We start from the raw sequence: 18,649 nt of genomic DNA on the forward strand, positions 1-18,649 counted from the left end.
CCTTCCATCCCATGATCCAAGGGAGAGGGGCTGTGGCCTCTAATCCGGGGACGGGCTAATTATAGAAGTGACACCGTTGAGAATAGGACACTCTTGGAACTGAACGGGGGCCTCACGCTGTCGGGAGGGTTTCCAACTTCCAACAGTGCCAGGCGAGGTATTCAGACTGTTTCCCACTGACAGCAATTTAAAAGCTGGACAATATAGAAAAGGACTCCAAGCCTTCTGCTGTAATTTTTTAAATATTGAGAAGTAAAGAATGCTGTCTTTTGATGCGAGGAATGAAGAAGGACTGGGGTGCATGCCTCTCTGATCACCTCAGCATCAGAAACAAGGTTAGACAATAACTATGCAGCCTTTAAAAAGGAGATGCCAGCACCTGTGATAACATGGGTGGGCCTGGAGCCCCTGTGCTGTGAGGAATACGCCGGCCATAGAGAAACACTATAGGGTTTTGCTTGCAGGTGGAATCTATGATAGTCCGATGCACAGAACTGGCAAGTAGACAGTGGCTGCTGGCGAGCAGCGGAGAGAGAAACGGCATGGTGTGGGTCACAGGGCTTCAGTTACGCAAGATGAGTATGTTCTGGACAGAAAACTAGAGACTTGTCATGCAGCATGGTGACTGTTGCTAGCAATACTGTACTGAATGCCTGAGAGTTGCAAAAGAGGACTGAGCTAAAAGGAAATCATCTCACCTCACACACACACACACACACACAATGGTAACTAGGTCAAGGTGAGGGATGTGTCAATCAGCTTGGGATCTTTTCTGTGTCTACGTGTATATTATCTTCTGCTCAGTTGTTCGGTTGTGTCTGACTCTTTGCGACCCCATGGACTGTAGCCCGCCAGGCTCCTCTGTCCATGGGATTCCCCAGGCAAGAATACTGGAGTGAGTTGCCATTTCCTCCTCCAGGGAATCTTCCCCACCCAGGGTCTGAACCCTCATCTCTTACATCTCCTGCGTCCACTTGGGGAGCCCCACAGCGTCTATGTATATCAAAACATCAGGCTGGACACCTTAATTAGATACGATTTTTCCATGTCAAAGATATTTAAAAAAAAAAAAGAATTTTAAAATTGGAAAGTGGAAAACGCAGTTAGGCTGGAATGACGAGGGGCCACAGGAAGGAAGCAGGAGAGGCGGCGCCACTGTGAGCACGACAGGCGGGGGCGCCCACGGCCCTGGGCTGGGGCCCAGGGAGTAGCTTTCAGGTTGATGCAGACCTCGCCCAGAGGGATGTTTTCACTTCTTGAAAACCTTTAGGTGGAGGAAATACACCCATCAGTCTTTGCTGAATACAGCTGCCTGGGAAGGGCAAGGCTGAGTGAAAAATAGGCCTTGAAACCAAACCTCGAGCCTAGTACTTTGTTATGTAACTCAGTGGAAGCCTAGCATCTCTTCTGGTCGGAGGCTCTCCAAACATTTGGGGAATGCGGCCTTTGGAGAGATGTTTGCGGAGGTTACCCTGGACACTCAGCGAGGGCTGTGACCCAGCCCTGACCATGGGGCGGGGGGAGGGGAGCGGATCTCAGCCAGGCTCCACGTTCAGTGTCCAGAGCCTCTCAGGCCCACCTGCCTGCTGCCTTGCTCCAGCCAAGGATACTTCTGGAGCGCAGTTTCTTCCTTGGGAAAACAGAAACAAGTAACATGAAAACAGTAACATGTTTACTTCCATGGAGTTTTGAGTGACTCTGTGGAACTGAACCATGTCTTTATGCATAAATCACATGTTAGTTCATGCCCACTGGAGTCGGACGGACTTGCTATGTTCTCTGAGCCTCACGTACCCGTAAAACCACCGTGAGTAAGATAGGATTGTAGGGCACAAAATGCTCAGAATAGCTTTCTTCAAAGTGCGTGCATGCTCAGTCGCTTCAGCTGTGTCCAGCTCTTTGTGACCCTATGAACTGTAGCCCACCAGGCTCCTCTGTCCATGGGATTCTCCAAGCAAGAATACTGGAGTGGGTTGCCATTTCCTCCTCCAGGGGATCCTCCTGACGCAGAGATCAAATCTGCATCTCCAGCCATTGGCAGGCAGGTTCTTTACCACTGAGCCATCTGGGAAGCCCCTTCTTTAATGCTTTCCAAGTAGTTTTGTGGGCAACTTGCAGGGAGAAACATGTTTCACATCTCTTCCCAGGACACACAACATAGGCGTACTCGACTGAAACGATATTTAATCTTGCTCTGTGCAATACATACCATCTGGCATTTTCTACGCTCTTTCATTTGTTAAAACACTAGACACAGCTCGCTCACTATAGGCTATACAGACTGGGGCTATACAGCTCCCAGTTTGAGAAACACTGGCTGGGGGCTTCCAAACACGAAAAGAGACTGAACACACATTTTTCACCTTTCCCTTCATAAACCCTATTAAAATGGTAATAAAGGAATAAACCCACAAGGACAAAGGACACAGGAGGGGACATCAACAGATGGGAGACTTTGACAAGTTTTTAGAAGACAGATCACTGGGTTTCCATTGCAGTAAATGACGGAAGAACCCAGTCACTTGGTGATATTGGCTGCGCACCAATCACACTTGCCTTATTCTTCCTTGTAATAAGATTCAGACTGTATTTAAGTCCTCAGCCTCCACTGCAAAGTCATGGTGTCAGGAAAGACCAACCTCATCTTCAGCTCCAGGGAGTAAACCTTGATTAGTTGAAGGCAATCATATTAACTGTATTTCCCTTGTCTAGTGATTCATTTAAGAAGAGCCGTAACACCTAATTTTGGATGTGGGGTCTTGATAGAAAGTCTGCCGGTGATGAGATTAATTCTAGGAAACATTCTACAGTTTTAAAGAGTCAGAGGATGAGGTAATTCCAATTTCTGCCTCTGGAATATAAGCCACTGCCGTATTGTGCCCACAAAAGGAATTACCTGAAGCATTCTGGCAGAACAAACAGATTTTTTTAAAACCAGGGTTCCTGATGTAATTCAGCCACTGAGTTAAACAACCTGAGAGCCACCTTATCCAAGGACTTTTATATTATTCAAGAGAATGAATCCACTTGTCGTTGGGGACATTTTAATTGGGTTTTCCTCACTTCCAGGTTCCTATCTGACACAACAAGGTGGATCATCATAAAACTCCACCACACCAGGGAAACTGAGGGCCCTCGAACTCCGAGGGAGAGAAAATCACGGAAGGACACAGAGGAACAGGAAGGAAAATGGTACAGCTAATACAGCATTGGATGCTAGGACCATCAATGACATCAAAATTCTAAGGGAAAATGACATTCTATCTGGAATTCAATAACCAGGGCTTCCCTGGTAGCTCAGCGGTTAAAGAATCCACCTGCCAAGGCAGGAGACACAGCAGACGTGGGTTCAATCCCTGAGTTGGGAAGATCCCCGGAGAAGGAAATGGCAACCCACTCCAGTGTTCTTGCCTGGGGAATCCCATGGACAGAGGAGCCTCCGGGGCTACAGTCCACGGGGTTGCAAAGAGTCAGACACGACTTACCGGCTGAACAACAACAAAACTGAACAAGAAGGAAAGCAGGTAAAAGTATTTTTATTTTTTATCTCCCACAGACTTTTTCCTAAGTGCTAGTGGTTGATGGGTTTCAGGAAAAGAAAAGAATAAAAAGGAAGAAAAGGAAGCCTAACCACGTGACAGCAGTCAGCATGGCCACCATGTAAAAGTCTACAAGCAATGCACGCTGCAGAGGGTGAGGAAAAAGGGCCTGTCTACACTGTTGGTGGGGGTGTAAACTGCTGCATCCACTATGGAGAACTGTATCAAGTTTCCTTAAAAAACTAAAAATAGACTTATCATATGATTCTGCAACCCACTTCTGGGCATATATCCAGAGGAAATGCTAATATAAAAAGATACATGCATCCCAACGTTCACGGCAGCACTATTTACAACAACCGAGACAGGCAAGCAACATGGGTCCATCGACAACGGATGGATAAGACAAAGAAGACGTGGTGCATGCATACAACAGAATACTGCGTACCATCAAAAAAGAGTGACATAACGCCATTTTCAGCAACATGGATGGACCTAGAGATTACCAAATTAAGTGAAGTAATTCAGACAAAGACAAATATCCTACGACACCATTTATATGTGGAATCTAAAAAAAATTATACAAATGAACTAATTTATAATGCAAAACAAACATTCACAGACATAGAAAACAAACTCATGGCTTTCAAAGAAAATAGTGGGGAGTGGTGGTAGAGAGAGAAATTAGGAGTTTGGGGTTAACATATATGCACTGCTGCTGCTGCTGCTAAGTCGTGTCAGTCGTGTCCGACTCTGTGCGACCCCATAGACGGCAGCCCACCAGGTTCCCCCATCCCTGGGATTCTCCAGGCAAGAACACTGGAGTGGGTTGCCATGTCCTTCTCCAATGCATGAAAGTGAAAAGTGAAAGTGAAGTCGCTCAGTCGTGTCTGACTCTTAGCGACCCCATGGACTGCAGCCCACCAGGCTCCTCCATCCATGGGATTTTCCAGGCGAGAGTACTGGAGTGAGGTGCCATTGCCTTCTCCAACATATGCACTACCGCATATAAAATAGACAAACACCAAGAATCTACCATATAGCACAGGGAACTCCACTCTATCATTTATAAGGGAAATGAATCTGAAAACAAATACATATATTTGAGCAAACTCCAGGAGATAGTGAAGGACAGGGAAGCCTGGCATGCAGCAGTCCACGGGTCACAGAAAGTCAGAATGACTCAGCGACGGAGCACGTACACGTACATAACTGAATCACTTTGTTGTATACTTGAAGCTAATATAGCATTGTAAATTAACTACACTTCAATTTTAAAAATATATTTTTAAATAAACTCTTTTACAAAAAGGAAAGGAGGCCGAAGGAAGACTAAGAGACCTCGGAACCAGCAAGCAGAGTCAGCAGGGTAGGGAAGACGACCACTCCGCTGCCAGTCCTGAGAACAGCCAGCCCAGTGGCGGGAGAAAGGTGGAGAGAGCCAGGAAAAAGCAGACTTGACAGAGTAGGTCATGTGGCAAGTCTAGTGACAAAGTGATAATCAGAATGCAATTAAAGGTATTATATTCATTATCTCTTGCTGCATAACCAATTACCCCAAGACTTAGGGACTTAAAACAATAAGCATGTATTATCTCACAGTGTCCGAGGGTCAGGAATCTGGGAGCAGCTTGGCGGGGGGATCCCAGCTCAGAGCCTCTCCCGAGCCGTCGGCTGGGACCGGTCAACTGCCAGCTCCACTGGGTCCATCAGTTCGACTCACTCACAGAGCTCTTGGCTGGAGGCCTTGGTTTCTTTGCCCATGGATCTGGCCGCGGGGCTGACTGAGTGCCCTCACAGCACGGCAACTCTTTTTCCCTGAGCAAGATCCCCATGAGCAAGGTCAAGGCGGAGGCTGGGTCGCCCTCTGTAATCTGGTCTAGGGAGCCATGCATCTCCCTTCCATCACTGTCGATTTGTTAGAAGCGGTTCACTAAGTGCAGCAAGTGAAATAGGGCTTAACGTTCTGAACGGACGAACATGTGAAGGGGAGGGGACGTTGATGGTGAGGGAAGTGAGCGTGGGCCTGGGGGCATCTGGGATCTTGGAAATCTCTGTATTTTCTGCTCCATCACGCCATGAACCTAAAACTGCTCTTAAAAATAAAGCCGATTAAGCCCTGGTGCGGTCGGGGTTATGAGCAAGCCCACTCGCAACCCCCAACCAGCCTGCCCACCTCCCCTCCCGGCTCATCCTCACAGTAGGGTCTTGTTCCCACGTGGCCCCCGCCCCCAAACTGACAATCTTCCCACCTTCAGCCTCCTACACCAGGCGGCACAGAGGTACCCCTGATGCACCTACACGGACCCGTCACCGCCCCCCACGCCCACCGCTCCACGTGTAGATGACCCTGAAGGCCAATCTCCGGATAAACAGGGAGTGAAATGAATTTGGTTTCCAGGGGACAAGGCTGGGGCAGGTGTGGAAGGGGGAGGACCAGGAATCACGGGGTGGGGGGAGGGCTCAGGCCCCGACCCTTTGCTCCCCCAGCCCCTGGCCCTTCATCTCGCCTGCCTTCCTACCATGAGCTCCCCCTCCAACCCCCGCACATACCCTTCCTTCCCACATCCTCACAGCACTGATGGAGGGAACTCCGGACCATTGGTGTGAGGGTCGCCATGACTACATTGTCCCTCTCGCCAGGCAGCAGGATGAGGAAACTGCCCCCCTGGTCCCTGCCCGGCTCCTCTCGGCCCCCACGAGAGCCGAACCACAGAGCTTTCCATCCATTCTTGCCTCCTCCTCCAGTGATCCTGCCGCCTTCCTACTGAGCAGCAGCCCACCGTGGGGGTCCCTGGACTTCCTGCCCAGGGTCACACCTGTCCCCCTCCCTCCCCACTCCTAACCTTTGACCCTGGCTTTCACCTGCAAGCTGACCCCATTCGGCCTCCCCTCTCCAGACCCTCCTCCCTAACTCCCCTTCCCTCCCTCGCCCCTCAGCCCCTTGGCCTCCTTACCCACATTCTCTCCGGTTAAAACCAAAACAATAATAAAAGAGAAAAGTGTTCTCCAGGCAACAGGAGGAATCACACAAAACACTTTCACCAACGGGGCGGGGACCTGGAGCTGGCCCCCTGGCCAAGAGAAGAGGTGAGTCCACAGGGCGTGGAAGTGCAGGCAGGACAGGAACCAGCTCGCCAGGATGTGGTGGGGCTGGACTTGGAAAGTGGATGCTCCCTGGGTCGGTTACCACCCAGGCCTTCTCGCGGCCCTGGTGACCTTCCTGTAGACACACCTTCGGAGCGACAGGATGACTCTGAGAGGACACCCAGCAGTCTCCATCATGAGCATGGAAATATCCACAGGGCGATCGCAGGCAGGCTGGGCTGTCCCCCAACCGCGCTTGTCTTTTTCTCTTTGGGAACAGGAGATGAAAGTGAAGTGAATCTCAGGCCAGACTCCAAGCAGAACCAGGCAAACAGAGCCCCTCCCTCCACACCGTGTGCTCCCCAGCTTCCGCCCCATCTCTCTTCCCCAAATTCCCTACAGGTGGCTTCACTTGCTGTCTTGGGTGCTTGCCTTCCAGCCTCATAGAGGCTGGCTTCCAGCCCCAGCTCTTCCTTCCAACCAGCTCTGATGACAGCATTAGTTAGCGCTGAACTCTTCAATCCAATGGGCTTCCCTGGTGGTCAGACGGTAAAGAATCCACCTGCAGTGCAGGAGGCCCAGGTCCGATCCCTGGGTCGGGAAGATCCCCGGAAGAAGGGAATAACAACCCGCTCCAGTATTCTTGCCTGGGAAATCCCACAGACAGAAGAGTCTGGTGGGCTACAGGCCATGGGGTCACAAAGAGTGGACACGACTGAACGACTAACATGCACACACAGTGGACAATTTACTGCTTGTCTTAATAACTGTCTACAGTTATTGACTTGTCTACAGTCTTGACTCATCACTGTGCCTTCTCAAAATCTGCTTCTTCCAGGCTTCCAAGACCCCCGTCCCCTCTCTGTTCTCATGGCCTGTGCACCCGTGCCCCCAGCAGCCTTGCCTTCCTGGCTGCTCCCCCAACTCCCTTCCTGCCGCCTGGTCCTTCCCAGAGCTCCTGCTGGTCCCCTCTGTGCCCCTCCCCAGAGACACCTCCAGTGATCAGCCTGACGTTCTCCATGCTCTCATCTACCCCACATGCTCCATGACCCTCCCCTATTTACATTTTATCATTATCTGCAACAAGACTCCCCAAAGAGGAAGGCATCTACAGATCCAGTCCTGGGAGTAATCCAGGTGCCAGCAAGAACCAAGCACTGCAGGAGAGTAAGGAGGGCTGCAGGAGGGAGTCCCCACTGCAGGAGGGACCTCCCCGGTGCTCCAGTGGTTGGGACTTTGCCTTCCAATGCAGGGGTGCAGGTTTGACCCCTAGTGGGGGAGATAGGATCCCAAACAAAACAGAAAACAGAAGCAATACTGTAACAAATTCAATAAAGACTATAGTACTCGCTTACTCCTTGCGAGGAAAGTTATGACCAACCTAGAGAGCATATTAAAAAGCAGAGACATTACTTTGCCAACAAAGGTCCGTCTAGTCAAGGCTATGGTTTTTCCAGTGGTCATGTATGGATGTGACAGTTGGACTATAAAGAAAGCTGAGCACTGAAGAATTGATACTTTTGAACTGTGGTGCTGGAGAAGACTCTTGAGAGTCCCTTGGACTGCAAGGAGATCCAACCAGTCCATCCTAAAGGAAATCAGTCCTGAAGATTCATTGGAAGGACTGATGTTGAACCTGAAACTCTAATACTTTGGCTGCCTGATGCGCAGAAGTGACTCACTGGAAAAGACCCTGATGCTGGGAAAGATTGAAGGCAGGAGGAGAAGGGGATGACAGAGGATGAGATGGTTGGATGGCATCACTGACTCAATGGACATGAGTTTGAGTAAATTTTGGGAGCTGATGATGGACAGGGAGGTCTGGTGTGCTGCAGTCCATGGGGTCGCAAAGAGTCAGACAGGACTGAGCAACTGAACTGAACTGACATTAAAAAAAAAATCCTCACAAAAAAATTTTTTTAATGAAGAAGGGCTCCAGGAGAGAGAGGGAAAAAGGGAGCAGAGTGGTGCCAGTCCCAGCCTCCCAAGGACAGGGAACGCAGATGGCCCAGGGCGCTCCTCGCCTGGCCCACGGGCTCCACACAGGCCCCAAGGAAGCCCCTCAGCTCTTCCCGCACGTATCACAGCCTCAGTCACACAGTGCAGTTTTTACTCCCTGGTTCAAGCAGCATCTGTTTTCAGCCTCCAGCTCGAGGGCAGGAGGAGGGGGAGGTTCTCTCAGTCTTTTTATATGAGGAATCCATTGAACTGAACAAGGCTCCTATTTAATTAGAACAAATAAAAGCCATAATTGCAAGGAGAAATAAAAACTGCACGGATGAAATAAGCATGAACGGCAGGGTCGACTGCCCGCTGCATCCTTGTAAGTGGGCATCTCTGTCCAAGTAGCAACCCCACCACCAGCTGCTTGGATACAGACATAGAAGCACTGTGTTAAGTCGCTTATCAGGACTTGGTCACTTAGAACGTGCTAGAAATTAATGTAACACTCTTGGCAACATGGATTCAATGAAAAAGCAACTCATTCCCGTTTACTGACTAATAGTGAAATAATAAGGTTTGTACCCACTGTAAAAATGTCAACAAGCTGGGAAAATGTTAAGAGAGCAGAAAATTTGAGCCAGATGATGCAAAAAGAGAGAAAAGCAGAACTTGCGGAGAGTGCTGCTGATCTGGGGTCAGGATGGCTAGAACTTTTCCTGCCACGTGGGAAGTGGCATCAATGGCAGACAATCACCCAGGAGCCCCCCGAGGGGAGACCTGAGAGAGCCCTTGAGAGCTCAGGAGGATGAAGGAGAGACGCCAGCCACAGGCAGGAGGAGGAACACGACCCGTGTGTGAGCAGCCATGACCCAGGGCTCCACGGCACTGGCCAGTGTCTATGCAGAGATCAGAGGTGGCCACCCAGAAATCTCTTGCATTCCTAAACACTAACAACAAAAGGTGAGAAAGAGAGATTCAGAAGGTGACCACAATCACAGGGTCACTAGGACAGCACAACTGGGGCCAGGCCAGCAGCTGTCGGGCTCTGTCTTTCTCATCACCACCCACAACATGAGGAGGAATGTTAGATCCCAGCCCTGACCTCTCTTCCCTTCTCCAGACCCTCTTCTTCAACAGTCCCTTTAAAACATCCACACGGGTGTCTATAAGCATTTCTAACCCAGCGGGTCCAAAACCAAAGTCTGAATCCCCTCAACAGACTTGATCCTCCACCAAGCTTCCATTCCAATGGCCTCACCACTGACCACTCAGCTGCTCACACCGGAAACTGGAGAGGCCTCCGGGATTCTTCCCACCCTCTGGCCACCAGACCTTGACTCCATTCGCGGTTCTCAGAGTTCACGGCTTCCACCTGGCCCCAGCCAGCGACATCTCTTGGATGTCTCTAAGCGCCTCCTGAGCCATCTCCTCTCTTCCTTCCTGCCCCACCACAATAGTTCTGTCTCCACACGCAAAGAGAATGACTATTTTACAGCCAATGTCGGATGGCATCCCATGGCACAGAGGATAAACCCCAGTCTCTGGAGAATGGCCCCTGGGGAACTGGCGTCTGGTCCCTGCCCACCTCTCCTTTCTCCCATGGGCACTTCGACCTGCAGCAAAAACTGCTTCTGTGACGTCCATTCCCACCGAGTTCTCTTACATCTGGTAGTCCTTTCCAAAGAGAAATCCAATTCCTTTCCAGGCTAAAATGCAAGATGGAGTTTCAGCTTATTTCCCAAGAAGGCAACCGCCCCCCCACACCCCCCGCCAACCCCACCCCCCCACCCCAGCCAATCTGGTAGCATCTTTCGCCCACTGGGAAATTCTTGAAAAGCAACTAGCTGGTCCCCAGTCAGGCTCCCTGCCCCCAGTTTCTCCCGCGCTGTCCAGCCAGCAGCCTCGGGTCACCGCCGCAGCTGGGCCCAGCCCCTTCGGAAGCAGAGGCTTGGGCGAGGGCAGCGGATTTATGGTGCAAGGTTAGCCGGCGTGTAAACCTGGGCGTCGGCCATCAAGGGCCCTGGCGTTTTTACTGCCTCCTCCTCCAAGCCCCTGCATGGATGTGAAGCAACTGGAAGGAGGAACATCTGGTTTCACTTTTTGCATTCACCAGCACAGCTCCCAGATGACAAAACCCTCCGTTCTTGCCAGGGTCCTGCTGGTGGCTGGTGGGCTGAATGCGCAGGCAGGGGGCAGCTCTCTGACAGAGATCTCGCTTCTTTTTTTTTCCCTGCCTCATCTAGGGGCCAAGAAACCGCCAGCCACGAAGAGATCAACCCCGCTGCATCGAGATAGAGTGGGTGGCTGAGTCAAGGCCAGGCTGGCCGCGGTGCCAGCTTGCCAGAGACACCGAGGGCCACTTGTCCCGGCGGCGGGGAGGGCCCCAAGCCGGCCTTTAACAGGGGGCGTGGCCGGGTCGCGAGCGGTGGATGCTGGAACTTGTAGTCTCCGAGCGCAAGATGGCTGTGAGTGAGGGCCAGCATCCCTGTCCTCTGGGGCAGGACTTCTCCAGGTAAGGCTGCCCTGTGGTGGCCAAGGGCCGCACCGGAGGAGGAAGGCACGCGGAAGATAAGAAGCCACTTTGGTGACTTACCTTCAGAGCCCCACCTCTTGACAGAGGCTTAAAGTGAAGTCGCTAAGTCGTGTCCCACTCCTTGCGACCCCATGGACTGTAGCCCACCAGACTCCTCCGTCCATGGGATTTTCCAGGCAAGAATACTGGAGTTGGTTGCCATTTGCTTCTCCATGAGATCTTCCCGACCCAGGGATTGAACTTGGATCTCCCACGTTGTAGGCAGACGCTTTACCGTCTGAGCCCGCAGGCAAGACCCCTGACAGAGGCTTACTTCTCTTCTGGTGGAGATGGCCAGTTAGGAAAAGGTGCCCCTCCATCCCCCTGTAGTCAGTGGCCAGTCTGGATTAGAAGCCAGCAGGGATGATCAGAACAATCAGAACAGGTGCCCGGAGGATGCCCCCTGCAGTAGACAAACCAGAACGCTGTCCCTGCGGCTGCTTACTATGTACAGCTGGATCAGATCCGGTAATAGGAGCCATAATCCTTTATCACCTGCTCCTCTGCACTAGCCAGAATGTGCCAGGAAAGGTTGTTGTTATTGTTCAGTGACTAAGTCGTGTCTGACTCTTTGAGACCCCCGCCCCGCTCTGTGGGCTGCAGCAGCCCAGCAGGACAGGCTTCCCTGTCCTTCACTATCTATCTCCCGGAATTTGCTCAAGGTCATGTCCATTGTGTGGGGGATGCCATCCAACCATCTCATTCTTTGTCACCTTCTCCTCCTGCCCTCAATCTTTCCCAGCAACAGGTTCTTTTCCAAAGAGCCGGCTCTTTGAATCAGGTAGCCAGAGTGTTGGAGCTTCAGCTACCAGTAGGAAGAGAGAAGCAGGAAGGGGCAAGATCAGGGTAGCGGATTAAAAGGTTCAAACTATGAGGTGTAAAATAAACTGTAAGAGCAAAGGCAGGTGACTTCTCGAGGACTTCAGTTCCTAACCTTACTCTCTTTCTCCCTCTCTCCACCCCTCTGTCTCCACTGCAACCCTCCCTCAAGCAGTAAAACAAATTTTCTACACTTCCATTTACTTCCCTCTTCCATTAGACCCAACCTTCTTGAAAGGGCTGTCAGCACGGTTTCTATCCACTTCCTCTCCTTCCCGATATTCACTCCTCAACCCAATCCAATCTGACTTCCACTCACTCCACTGATACTCTTTAGCCAACCACAGACAGCCTCCCTATCACCAAATCCAGCCAACTTTCCAGCTCCTCTGCTGTGTGTGACACAGGAACCCACTCTCTCCTCTTGGCTCCCTTAGGACAGTTTCTGCGTCTTCTTCCCCTCTCTCATCCCCCTTCTGGGTCTGTTTTGCCCGATTATCATCCTCTACACTAACCCCACATGAAGGATCGCCTCTGCCTAAGCCTTCACTCCCTTTGTCTTATGCCCTTTGGCTGGGTGAGCTCGTCTGCAACCATAGTTTTCATGCTCACAGCCCCAGATCAACACCCCAGATCCAGATGCACTCCAGCCTCTTTGAAATATCCATTTCCTGTCCCATAGGTGACTCGCTTCTGAGACATTCTGGACCCTTGTATTCCTCCTCCACATCACATGCCCCACCCCAACCCCCTTTTTATTTTAGTCCCAGCTCAGTCTAAGCACAGTTTCCAAGTCACGTTGACTCTACAGACTTCATGTCTATCACATCTGTGCCTTATTCCATGTGCTCTAGGGCCAGATTATGACCCCTTTCCCTTCTCACATGTTAAGAACATCGCAAAGGTGTTACAGGAAAGAGCCATTTTTAACTCCATGTTGGATCTGTTTCTTTGACTTTACCTTTGCTTTTCATTACTTTTGTTATTATAATCATACACAATGACCTGCCTCAGGGAACCCTGCCCCTCTGCCTAATTGTTAAATTAAAATGCTTTTGTTCAGCTCACTGAAAGACATTCTGACCCTGCTCACCCATGAATGACTACAGAGAAGAAGAAATGAACGCATCCCCTCCCCCAGGATGGCCCTTCCAGGAGACTTTTGCAAGATTAAAGGCCTTTATACTTTGTTTTTTAACTCCTCCCCTTCTCTGTTCTATAAAAGAACCTGGCATCCAGAAACTGACAAGATGGTTATTTTGAGACATTAATCTGCCATCTTCTCGGTCAGCCAGCTTTCTGAATAAAGGCATACTCCTTGCCTCAATCCTTGTCTCTGATTCATTGGTCTGCCATGTGGTGAGCAGAGTGAGCTTGGACTCGGTAACAAAGGGATATTGAACTTATGTTCGTGAATTCTCTTCCTCTCCAAGGTGGGGCCTAATTCCTTTACCCTTAAATATGGGCTGGACTTATTGACATTCTTGCAAACGAAATGTGACTGCAGGGATGGTACAAGGCCATGTCTCAAAAGGCATACTAGCGTCCCCATCAGCTCTGGTTGCCATAACCAAAACTGCAGAATGGGTGGCTCAAACCACAAACATTTATTTCTCACAGTTCTGGAAGCTGGCAAGCCCAAGATCAAGGTGTCTGCAGATTCGGTGTTTAAAGAGAGCCTGCTTTCTGGCTTGTAGAAGCTGTTTCCTCCTGGTGTCCTCATGTGGCAGAGGCAGTAGGGGCTCTGGTTGCTTCCTCATCTCAGAAAGGCACCAACTCCATCAGATTGGGGCCCCACCCTCATGACCTCATTTACCCCTGATTATCTTCCACGGTCTCCATCTCCAAATACACCGAGAGTTAGGGTTTCAATGTATGAAGCTGGGGAGAGGGGACAAACATAGGCAGTTTATAACCAGCACTTTGGCCTCACTTTCCCAGGTCACCCATCCTGGACTGACAGCATGCTCACACAGCCTGTGGCAAGGTCGGCAGGGAGAGCAACTGACCGTCTGCCAATGACAAGCGCCAACTTGGCAGGCATGAACGTTAGCCACCTTGGCCTTCCAAATACTGTAGCCTCAGCCAGCATCTTCACGGCAACCTCATGGGAGACCCCAAGCCAGAACCTCTCAGCTGAGCAGCTCCAGAAATCCTGACCCAAAGAAAAATACCCTTATATTCTAAGCTGCTGTGTTTTGAAGTGATTTATGTTTCAGCAAAGATAAATAAGCCCTTCATCCCTATCCCCTGATAACAGCCAAAGCCCTATTTTCAAGATGTAAGTATGTTATGTCATTCCCTTACTTAACATTTCTTATGGTTTTCAGAACCTCCCAGAGAACACTGAAACTGATGATAAGGGCATCCAAGCTTCTTCAGAACCCAGCCTCATCACTCAAGGGCTCCTGTAGGCCAGAGTGATTTCATGTCTGATGCCCCTCCACCAGAAACCCTCCTTGAAGTGGTAGATAACACTCCTGAGGTTTGTGTGTACCTTTATCAACACACATTAACATTTGCCTGCCCATCACCCACTCTGGCCTAGGAAGGATTGTCGTTCATCTGCCACCCCAGCACAGGAGTGGTATTCAGCCCATGGGAACCATTTAATAAGTAATTTTGATGTGAAAGAGAACAAAATGAATACAAAACAAAAATTATCTTGAACTATCTGACTTCCAGAGCAGCCACTAGGACTTCCCTGGTGGTACAGCGCATAGGAGTCCACCTGCCAGTGTGGAGGACACAAGTTCAATCCCTGGTCTGGGAAGATCCACGCTCCACATGCACCACAGCTACTGAAGCCTGTGTGCATAGAGCCCGTGCTCTGCAACAAGAGAAGCCACCGCAATGAGAAAATGAGAAGCCTGTGCATTGCAACGAGGTGTAGCCTCGGCTTGTCTGCAACTAAAAAAAAAAACTTCATTCCTGTCTGCACACAGGAATGAAGAACCAGCACAGCCAATAAATAAATCTAATACTAAAGAGCAACCACCAACTGAATTAAAGAGCATGATTCCATTAGGCCCTCTCTGTTGACTCATCTAGATAACCCAATCTTTTCTGGAGTCTCTACGCCGATTTCTGGAGGCTGAAAGCTTCTGAAACAAACTTGGACAGTTTTTGCATTTCCCTTTGGCCAGCACGTGGAAGAGCCCGTCTTATGCTCCTTGCTCCCCTGTCCTACCGCGGTCATGGCCCCTGATACCCAAGGCCTCTCTTCAGGTGGACCTGAGAGCTGACTGCCATTTGAAACTGCTCGTGAACCCGGAACATGAGATTTCAGGTCGAGTGTGTGTTTGGGCTGTGCCTGTGAGAGGTGAGGAGGGATGGTTCTGCAGGAAGCATCTGCTGGAACCACAGTGGTTTGCTGGGGTGTTACGATGGGCAGGGACCTGCAGATCATTTAGGTGCAAAAGCAATTTGTGGGGGAGGAAAAGTGAGTGGCATTTTGTACTGTTGGTCTGACTGATCCATTTTTCATATATGTTAGGAAATATCAGTCTTAGTCACCCTGATGGAAAAAAATACTTGTGAGTCAACATGCCTGGAGGTCTTTCAGAAGGTCATTAAGATCAGTGGTTGCTTCACCAAGGTGAGGGCCCTAGGGTTTTATACTCAGAAAAAGATCTGAATTCCTCTCCCTGGCTGACGAGGGTTCGCAGAGCTGCCTGGTGGCCCAGACCAACCACTCTGGGCTCTCCTCTTAATGAGCCCCCAGCCCCCTCCCGACCTGTGTCTGTTCCCCGGGCCTTCCCTCCGTTTCTCCAAGGTGCTGGGCAACCTTAGATCTCCTCTTCCACTGAACAGGCTGGTTCCTCCCAGCTGGTCAGTCCCACGGCAGGAGCACCTCCTGGGAAGTTTTCCCCAGGGAACCCTGTTTCCCAGGGAGCCCCTCCCTTTGAGTAAGTCAGGCTGGAACCAGGAATTTGAATTGGGTAAAGGAATGCTGATAACAACAGCTAAGAGAGCACACGGAGCTCCCGTTTCTTCATACCAGACCAGAACTCGTGTCTACTGGGCAGTGGCAGTGGAGGTGGGAGGGGTGAGGAGCCCTCCTTTTTTGCTTTCAGCTCTTTGCCTGAAATGAGCGTCTTCAGGGTTTGCTCCACCAAGGAAACTGTTAGGGAAAAAATCGAAAATATCTGGTTTCACTATAATGTTAATGGTTTTTTTTTATCCTCAAATATTTGCCTGGTTGCCTTTCGTTAAGAAAAACCTAAAAGATGTTACTGGCTTAAGCATTAGCAGCTATTAATATCTCTGCTGGTCCACAGCTGCCTCACCTTGAGGCTGGTGGGTGGCTTTGTGCCCTGGTGGGAAAGGGAGCCGGGTGGCCAGGTGGGCCTCCTTCGCTCAAGGGCAAACCTCTAGGGAAGGTTGTGGAGAGAGTGCTTAGCTGCTCACTCACAGAAGCAGGCTCTCTGAGGACACCCTTTCTGGAAGCAGACTTGCAGCCAGGCACACCCAAGTCCCCTGCTACGGCGATGGGAACTGGATGTCCCATCACCAAGGCCAGGGTGGTTCTCACCTCTGGAGCCCTCACCTTACCGCAGACTGCTTTGTACTCTAATTGTGCCCTCTCTGCCCACCCCATGATGAATGCCTGTTCTGGATGCAGTTCACAGCTAGATAAGGACGTGTGATCGTCAGCTATGACCCCTCCCAGGCTGCCCCGTCCAGGGGTGGCAGCAGCGGCGTGCTGGGTGGCCGCTGTGCCAGGCCAGGGAGCGACGATTGCATTTGCAATTCCTGTGCTGAAAACAACCTTCCACGGCCGAGCAGCCAGCAAAATGTCCGAACGTTTTAAAACGAGCTCCAAAGAATTCACATAACACACCACTCCCAAACGCCTCCCTGTGTGCCCATCTTAGGGATGGGCTCCTCCCACAGCCCCTAAGAAAATAAAGACCAGAACTGTTTTCTAGAAGAAATCTGAAATAGTACAGCACAGCCTGGATTGGAATGAATAGTCATGAAAAATCAACCATTGGCACTGTGAGCAAACCAGTCCATGATATGAGAAGTTTTTTGCATGGCTGGTCTTGCTTCTTTCTAGCAGGGCGCTGAGTGGGAGGGACTTTCTGGAGGACCGAGACCTTGTTCTCTAATGCTCTTTGCCCTCCAGCCTAGTAAGAAAGTGCTCAATTCACAGGGAAGCTCCATTATCTTAACAGATGGAGAGCAGGCCTTAGCAAGGGAATTAACCAGGCTGAGCCACGCTTTCATAGAAGAGAGATCAAAGCCAGAGGCGAACCTGACCCAGATAAACCACCAGGACTGAAACCCATGCGTCTGGCAGATGCAAATAGTCTCATCTAGTCTGAACTGGGAGGCAAAGCCCTGTGGAGACTTACCTGGCCCCTGCTCGAGCCTCGGCCACAAACTTGGACCTGCCCCAGGGAAACTGGACATCTCAAGGCGAAGCCAGGTACAAAGCTGTGCAGAAAGAGCGGTCAGAGGCGGATGCCCACCTTGCCCTGCCCCAGCAAAGCTCATCACCTCCCATCCCAGCCAGTGGGGTGGAAAAGACAAAACCACCTCATCTCAATGAGAAGGTCAGCAAAGGGCTCAAGACCCAATGCCCCAGCCCTGTGAGGGAACGGCTCTGCAAACCAACTCCTCCTTGTCATTTGGGGAAAAAAAAAGGCAAAAAGTCGATGTTCTGTACCTGCATGCTACATAGAGGAAAATAACGGATCTGTTGGCTCATAGATTTGTTGCACAAGCATTTTGTGAACCCGTGTTATGTGCCACTAACAGTGCAAAGTGCAGAGAATTACAAAAGTGAAGGGAAGAGTCTGAGTTCTCCTTCAAAACTCCTCTCTCTGGCTAGTGAGAAACTTCATGATAAGCACCCGGATGTAACTGAGCAGGGCATTAGCTGTATTAGCTTTCTGGCGAGCAGACAATAACCAAATGTTTGTTAAATAATGATTTAATTCACTTAATGAGGGATTAAACAACTGGATGGATTGGGCAGTGAAGAAGATGCATCTGCCTTTGAGTACAGGGTCTAAGATTTGAGAAGTGGCTCAGCAGCAGTTCCACTACAGGTGTTTAAGAGCCTAATATTCTTGGGATGCAGGTGGAAAAGTCCTTTCAAGGAAGGAAACAGAGTCCTCAGCAGCAATGTCCCAGCCCTGCTCAGTGTAAATGACTGAGTGCAGATGGGAACGAAAGGTCAGGACATTTAGGAACAAAGGAAAACACCCAGTGCATTTTCATTATGTATCCTTGTTCAGCTGAAGATATGGAGACATGTAAGATATATACACACACACCATATTTGTGTGTGTGTGTGTGAGTGTGTGTGTGAGTGTGAGTGTGCATGCTCAGTCATTTCACCTCTCCGACCCCATGGATTGCAGCTCACCAGGCTCTTCTGTCCATGGAATTTTCGAGGCAAGAATACTAGAGTGGGTTGCCATTTTCTACTTCCTGACTCAGGGGTTGAACACAGATCTCTAGCATCACCTGAAGATATATAGATATACGGACTACAGTCCATGGGTCATAAAGAGTCAGACACAACAGAGCAACTGAACATACACACACACACCATATACTTCATACATATTTATACTGTATAATATATATCATATACTATATGTATATGTAATATACTGTATATGCACACATACAATATATCATATCTGATCAGATCAGATCAGTCACTCAGTCA

General features: G+C 50.1%; 1 long non-coding RNA gene across 2 annotated transcripts; it reads left to right on the forward strand.

The window, feature by feature from the left end:
• The first annotated feature begins 15,073 nt into the window (after positions 1–15,073).
• LOC129647400 (uncharacterized) lies at positions 15,074–17,664 on the forward strand. Of its 2 annotated transcripts, none has more exons than XR_008712302.1 (2): positions 15,074–15,283; positions 17,142–17,664. It is a non-coding gene; the product is annotated as an uncharacterized LOC129647400 (long non-coding RNA). The 2 variants fall into 2 exon arrangements; XR_008712303.1 differs by having other exon boundaries at positions 15,074–15,250.
• The last annotated feature ends 985 nt before the right edge of the window (positions 17,665–18,649 follow it).

This window comes from Bubalus kerabau, chromosome 3, assembly GCF_029407905.1.
Source record: "Bubalus kerabau isolate K-KA32 ecotype Philippines breed swamp buffalo chromosome 3, PCC_UOA_SB_1v2, whole genome shotgun sequence".
Classification (NCBI taxonomy): Eukaryota; Metazoa; Chordata; class Mammalia; order Artiodactyla; family Bovidae; genus Bubalus; species Bubalus kerabau.